Consider the following 6,455-nt stretch of genomic DNA (forward strand, 5'->3'; position numbering starts at 1 on the left):
CGGGGCGCTTCGGGGGCGGGGCGGGGCGCTGCGGGGGCGTGGCCAGACGCCGCCTCCTGGGGCTGCAGCCTCCAACCGGTGAAACAAGGCGAACGGGAAAAGTGTTCAGATTGGAAAGGAGGAAACAGAACTGCCTTTACTTAGCATTTATCTATGCAGAAAATCTAATGGAATCTACGCAAAAAAACCACCTAGAACTTATAAGTGAGTTTAGCAAGGTTGCGGGATAACCAGCAGTGTATAAAAATCAACCGGAGGGATGCCCAGGTGGCTCGACTGACTGAGCGTCTGATCAGCTCAGGTCATAATCTGGTGGACTCTAAGTTCGAGCCCCGTGTCAGGCTCTGTGCTGACAGCTCAGAGCCTGGAGCTGCTTCAGTTCTGTGTCTCCCTCTCTCTCTGCCCCTCCCATGCTTGAGCTTGGTGTCTCTTTCTCAAATAGAAATAAGCATTAAAATTTTTTAATAAAAAAATCATCTGTATTCCCTATAATAGCAACACTCAGACATTTAAAATCTTTTAATATAACTTATGCTAGCACCAAAAATATGAAACAGTTAAGGATAAATCTGAGAAAAGGTGTCCAAGAATCATCCACTAAAATCTGCGAGTCATTGCTGAGAGGCTGAAGAAGATCGAAGTCAGCGGAGGGGCGTACTCCACTCGTGGCTGGAAGACTCGATGTCAGTCACATGTCCATCCCCCCAAATTATATGTAGGGTCAGTGCAGTCCCCGCAGGCTCTCTCCTTGGTAGAGATCGAGAAGCTGATTCTAGAATTCACATGAAAATAGATAAGGACCCGACAACAACCAAAACGACTTTGAATAAGAAGCCCGAGGTCGGGGGGGACCAGCGGCGCCGGCGGGGGCACGTGACGGGGCTGCGCGGTGCGCACAGCGTGGCGCCGACACAGACAGAGATCGCGGGGACGGAAACCGAAGTGCGCACACCAACAGATGTCGCCGCCAAAGGTACCAAAGCAATTCAGTGGAGGGACTTTTTCAACAAATGCAACATTTGGACATCCATATGCAAAAAGGGGCTCCGATCCATGCCACCCACCGTCTACAAAAACCAACTCAAAATGGATCAGCGACCTAAATGTAAAACCTAAAACCAGGAGACTTCTGGGGGGGATAAAATGAGGGGGGAAATGTTGTGACTTTGAGTTAGGGAGGCAATCTTAGATCCCAGAGCAGAAGTGTGATCCATCGAAGAAACACGTCATAAATCGGAGTCCTCAGCGTAAAAATCTTTTATGAGCAGTTGCCTGGAGGGGGGGGAGGGCGGACGGTAACGAAAATATTCTAAATGTTCTAAAACCAAACGCAACGGTGTTTGCACATATCTGCGAGCAGAGTAAGAGCCTAGTGGGTGTTCACTCGCGGGGGAAGTGTATGGCAATGAAGCCACTATACGTTTAAAAAGAAAAAATAGAACGTCTGCTCTTTTTTTAAGTTTATTTATTAATTCTGAGAGACAGCGAGCGCACACAAGGGGCAGAAGGAGAGGGAGAGAGAATCTTCAGTAGGCTCCATGCTCAACGCAGAGCCCCGCACAAGGCTTGATGTCACGACCCCAGGATCAGGACCTTTGCCGAAATCAAGAGTTGGAAGCTCAACACTGAGCCCTCCAGGCCCCCAACACTTGTGCTTTTTGAAAGTCGCCGTTAAGAGAATGGAAAAACAGGGGCACCGGGGGGCTCAGTCAATTACAAGTCTGCCTTCGGCTCAGGTCATGATCTCTCAGTTCACAAGTTCGAGCCCCACGTCGGGCTCTGTGCTGACAGCTCAGAGCCTGGAGCTGCTTCGGATTCTGTGTCTCCCTCTCTCTCTGCCCCTCCCCTGCTTATACTCTGTCTCTCTGTCTCTCAAAAATAAATAAACGTTAAAAAAATTTTTAAACAGAGAATGGAAAAACCAACAAGGAGATTTATCCAAATCGTATGTCCAGTGAGGATATGTATGAAGAATAGAAAAAGGACCCTCAATATGCAATACCATGAAGACCCCTCCCTTCCCCGACAAGAAGACCCCCCACGAGGATGTGCCCCCCTCTAGGTTGCGGTGATGGTCTGCAGTTTTGTAAGCTGGATGCGCATGAAGAGAGCACGTTTTTCCCAGTAACATATCCTCGTGTGCACACGTGGAACAGTGCGAAATCCGACAGAGACCCTCTACCCCACCCCACTGCACCCCTCCCTTCGGGTCTCCAGGATCAGCGCCCAGTGTGGGATTTTGCCACAAGTTTCTCACGTTCATACGACAACACAGTCTTTCAGTGCAGATTATTGTTGCTTGATTTTTAAAATGGGGGTCGGGGGCGCCCAGGGGGCTTGGTCAGTTACGCGTCAGACCTCAGCTCAGGTTGTGATCTCGTGGTCTATGAGTTCGAGCCCTGCATGGGGCTCTGTGCTGACGGCTCTGAGCCTGGAGCTGCTTTGGATTCTGTGTCTCCCTCTCTCGCACTCTGTCTCTCTCTGTCTCTTAAAAATAAATAAACATCAAAAAAAAAAAAAGGACCTGGGTCATCTCTGGGGGGTTTGTTGGAGTGAAAAGACTCAATCTCAGAAGGTGACATGGTGACCAATTCAATTATTCAGCGTTCTTGAGACAACATTGGCGGAATGGAGAAGAGATGAGTGGTTTCCGGTGGGGGTGGAAGGAGGTGGGTAGGGGCTGGAAAGGTCCTCGCGGTGCTGGACCCCCACAGTGACCTGGCTGTGCTGGGGGGTGCGTGACCCTCATGGGCGACAGAGGCATGTAAACACACGCGTGCACACACACGCACGCGCACTCACACATGAGTACAGCCGAGATGGGAAATGCCAGTAAGATCCATGCTTCATCCCCACATCATGTCTTGCTTGCGGTTTTGTCGGGCGGTTTTAGCCAGGGCTCCCTTGGGCGACCCTGGGCAGGGGGCTCTTGGAATCTCTCTGTAGCGGTTCTTACAAGTGAACTTACAAGTGTCTCCACGCAAAAAGGTTAATTTACAAGGACGCCTGGGGGACTCCGTCGGTTAAGAGTCCGACTCTCAGTTTTGGCTCAGGTCATGATCTCACGGTTCGTGGGTTCAAGCCCCGCATCGGGCTCTGCGCTGACAGCTCGGAGCCTGGAGCTGCTTCGGATTCTGCATCTCCCTCTGTCTCTGCCCCTCCCTTGCTCACGCTCTGTCTCTCGGTCTCTCGATAATAAATGTTAAAAAATTAAATTAAATTAAAAACAAACAAACAAAAACTATGAGCTTCAGGCCCATCCCAGGCCTCGTTGGGAAAGACCCTCTAGGAGCCAGAGCCCAGCATTTCGATTTTAATCAGAACCCCAGGCACCGGAGGCAGCCAGCTGGGATCTGAAACCTTAAACCTCCAAGTCTGTTTTCCCCTCTGTGAAATGGGCTGATAATAAAGGCCTCACAACACTAATGGGCTGGAGCAGGCAGAGGCCAGGGAACTCCGCTCCCTTCCCCCGCCCCGGCCTCCTGATCCGTCCATGGCTGTGGCCGCTCACGCCCCGCCCTCCGACGACTGTCCCAGCCTCTGGCCTGCCCTCCCCCACCAGCAGCTGGGCTGACTGCTGAGCTCCGAAGGGAGAAGCAGCTTCGGTCTGACCGCCTGTGCCGCTCGGCCAGGGCAATGGCCATGGTGCCAGGGCCGGATCGGCTGTGTGATCTGTGAGACCCCAGTGGTCAGAGACCCGCCGAGAGGGTGGGCGTGCCGTGCCCCCGGAAGCCACCTGCCACCAGGGCACAGCTGCCGGGGTCCCGCTCAGCTAATGGCCCGCAGCCTGGCCACCCCTCCAGCTGGCATTCATGCTGCATTCCGGTGCCTTGGCCTCACTCCCGATTCGCTCAGCCTAAGTGGGGCAAGGGGGAGCTGCTTGTGGGCACATGCACGACCCTGAGGGCTGCCAGGTGCCAGGGCAAGACGGAAACCCCTGGAGACCCACGGTCCCTGAGGCCAGGCCTTCCCCTGAGCCCACCCACAGCCTCTCCGTGGACCCAGAGGGCAGGTGGGCTGTAACACCACTTGGTCCTGGGCTTGGACTTGAGCCCTCCGAGGCCTCTTGGGCACAGAACGCCTTCACCTTCACCCACAGCTCAGGCCGAGAGCTGGGGCACCGTCATCCCAGATCCCCGCGTTCCAGATTCACTCCCCGCCCCCCATCCCCGGCACCGAATCCTGCAGACACGGCCCTCCCCGCCCTTCTCTTCACCCCTGCCGGGCCTCCCATGCTGGGTGTTTGCAAACTGCACTTAACCACCTCCCTTGCTTCTAGAACACGCCTTCCAACAGAGAGGCCAACATGCCCTTGCTCTGCGCACTGCACTCCCTGCAGGGGACAGACCAGGACCTTGCCCCCACACACTGCCAGGCTACGGTTCCCTTGTGAGGTGGCCACCCAGCCAGTGCTCCGCCCCAGAGACGGGAGGGGATGGGCATCTCCCTAAAGGAGGGAGACAGGGAGGCGGAAGGAGGAGGATGGGCAGGTGAGGTATGGGGGTCCCCGCCCAGGGTTGGCAGCTGCGGGGTCTCGGAGAGGAGAGCTTCAAGAGGGGTCTGGTCTGCCCGGGGAAGCTCCCAGGGCTTCAGATGCAGAATCCTGGTCCTTCCAGAACCACGCCGTACCTCCCCCCTGCACGTGATCCACAGGTACATCTGGGTTTAAGAGCCCTGCGGAGGACCAGAGAGAGGGGGGCACGGAGAAACAGAGGGGGTCTGCCTGGTGGGGGGCAGGGGGAGGGGCTGCAGCGGCCCCAGAGAGCTGGGGGACCGGCCAGGGCCAGACCCCTGCCAGATCCACAGACCAGCACTTACTCCTCCCTTCCTGATGCTTAACCTCTTCCCACCAGGGGCTGCGCACTTTAACTCCATTTAAATAAGCCCTTGAGGCCTCAGAAAAATTGTAGCCAGCAGTTCAAAAGCCCTGAACCCTGAGGGCAGCCGGTGGCTTCCATCCAGCTGCCTCAGGCCCCAGGAGGTCGCTGGAGGCCTCCCCAGGGTGCAGAGGCCCCAGCCCACCATCCTGGGGTGGACCTACCCAGGGAGGGTGGCACTGGCCCCCGAGGCCTGATCCAGACCTCTCTGGCCCCCAGTTGCCAGCCACCTGGCTTTAGCTACCTCTAATTCTCTTCAGCCCAAGCAAAGCAGACCCCAGCGGGGAAGATCTGGACCCAAACCTTCTTGCTAGCTGAGAAGCCATGCCGGGTCCTTAGCCCAGTTACTTCCCCGGGCAGTTACTTCCCGTTCAGCAAAATGGCCTTCGGGGCTCTTGGGAGGGGTTTATAAACGAACCTGACTTCATACCTGGCAGGTCGTAGGGCACAAGGTCAAAGTAACGTACCGGCTGGTGTCAGGACAGACGTGAGCAGACCAGGCCCTCCAGGATGCCCGAACCCCCAGCGTTCAAAGCCACTCAGCACCCGGAAGGCAGGGCTGTCAGACAAAATATAGGACACAGTTAAATTTGAATGTCAGATACGAACGGACCGTTTCTCAGTGATAAGTATGTCCCAAATTTGCATGTCACTGTTTGTCTGAAACTCAGATTTAACTGGGTCTTCCGTATTTTCATCTGCAAAATCTGGTGCTCCTAACGGAAGGGGTGACAAGGGGTTGGTTTGGGTCTCTTAAATCCCCTGATGGGAAGAGGCAAGCTAAGAAACCTGAGAGAAAAGCAGGATACAGATCTATAAATACACTGTCATCATTGCTTGTTTTTAAATTTTAATGTACATTTGTGTGGAGAGAGACAGCGGCCCAGACATGGGCACGGCGGAGCCTGAGCCGCGCGAGGGGGCAGCCCCGCAGGGGAGGGCTGACGGCAACTGCCTCTGGACCACGGGCTTAGAGGCAATTTTTATTTCTTGCTTTCACTTTCAGACGTTTTTCCAACATTTTTCAGCAAACCTGTATTACTTGATTTTAAAAATACATTTTTAAAACAATCACTCATGTGGAAATGCTTTTTAAATTGCTGCTGCGTTGCGAAGGGTAGTGAAGAAAAGAGATCATCCACGTGTCCCTTCTCCTCCTTGTGCGTCTCAAATGTCCTCCTAACGGTGCGGTGCTGTCCCAGCAGCCGGGCTCCACGCGGTCCTCGGGGAGTCCTAGCTGTGAGCGTCCGCAGCCCGCCAGCGCACACGGCGCTGGAGCCCCGCTGCCGGTGACCTCGGGGACCCCTGGGGGGCGAGGGTCTGCACCGATCTCCCACACACAGCCCCTTCCCCCTCCGGCCACACCTCTGAGCCTCACACTTTGCGTGGTTTTCCATTTCCTTCCCCTGCTCGTTACCGCCGTCTGCATGCCTGTCCCCAGCAGCCACTCTCACCTCTGTGCTCACCCCCCTTCATGGGCTCCATGGTCAAGGGTGTGTGTCAAGTTCGATAGGGAGCACCTCCGCCCTCCCAAGACTGACATGGGTGAACACTCAGGGTCGTCCTTCTTGGCTTCCG

The sequence above is a fragment of the Suricata suricatta genome, chromosome 17, assembly GCF_006229205.1.
Source record: "Suricata suricatta isolate VVHF042 chromosome 17, meerkat_22Aug2017_6uvM2_HiC, whole genome shotgun sequence".
In the NCBI taxonomy this organism is placed as follows: domain Eukaryota; kingdom Metazoa; phylum Chordata; class Mammalia; order Carnivora; family Herpestidae; genus Suricata; species Suricata suricatta.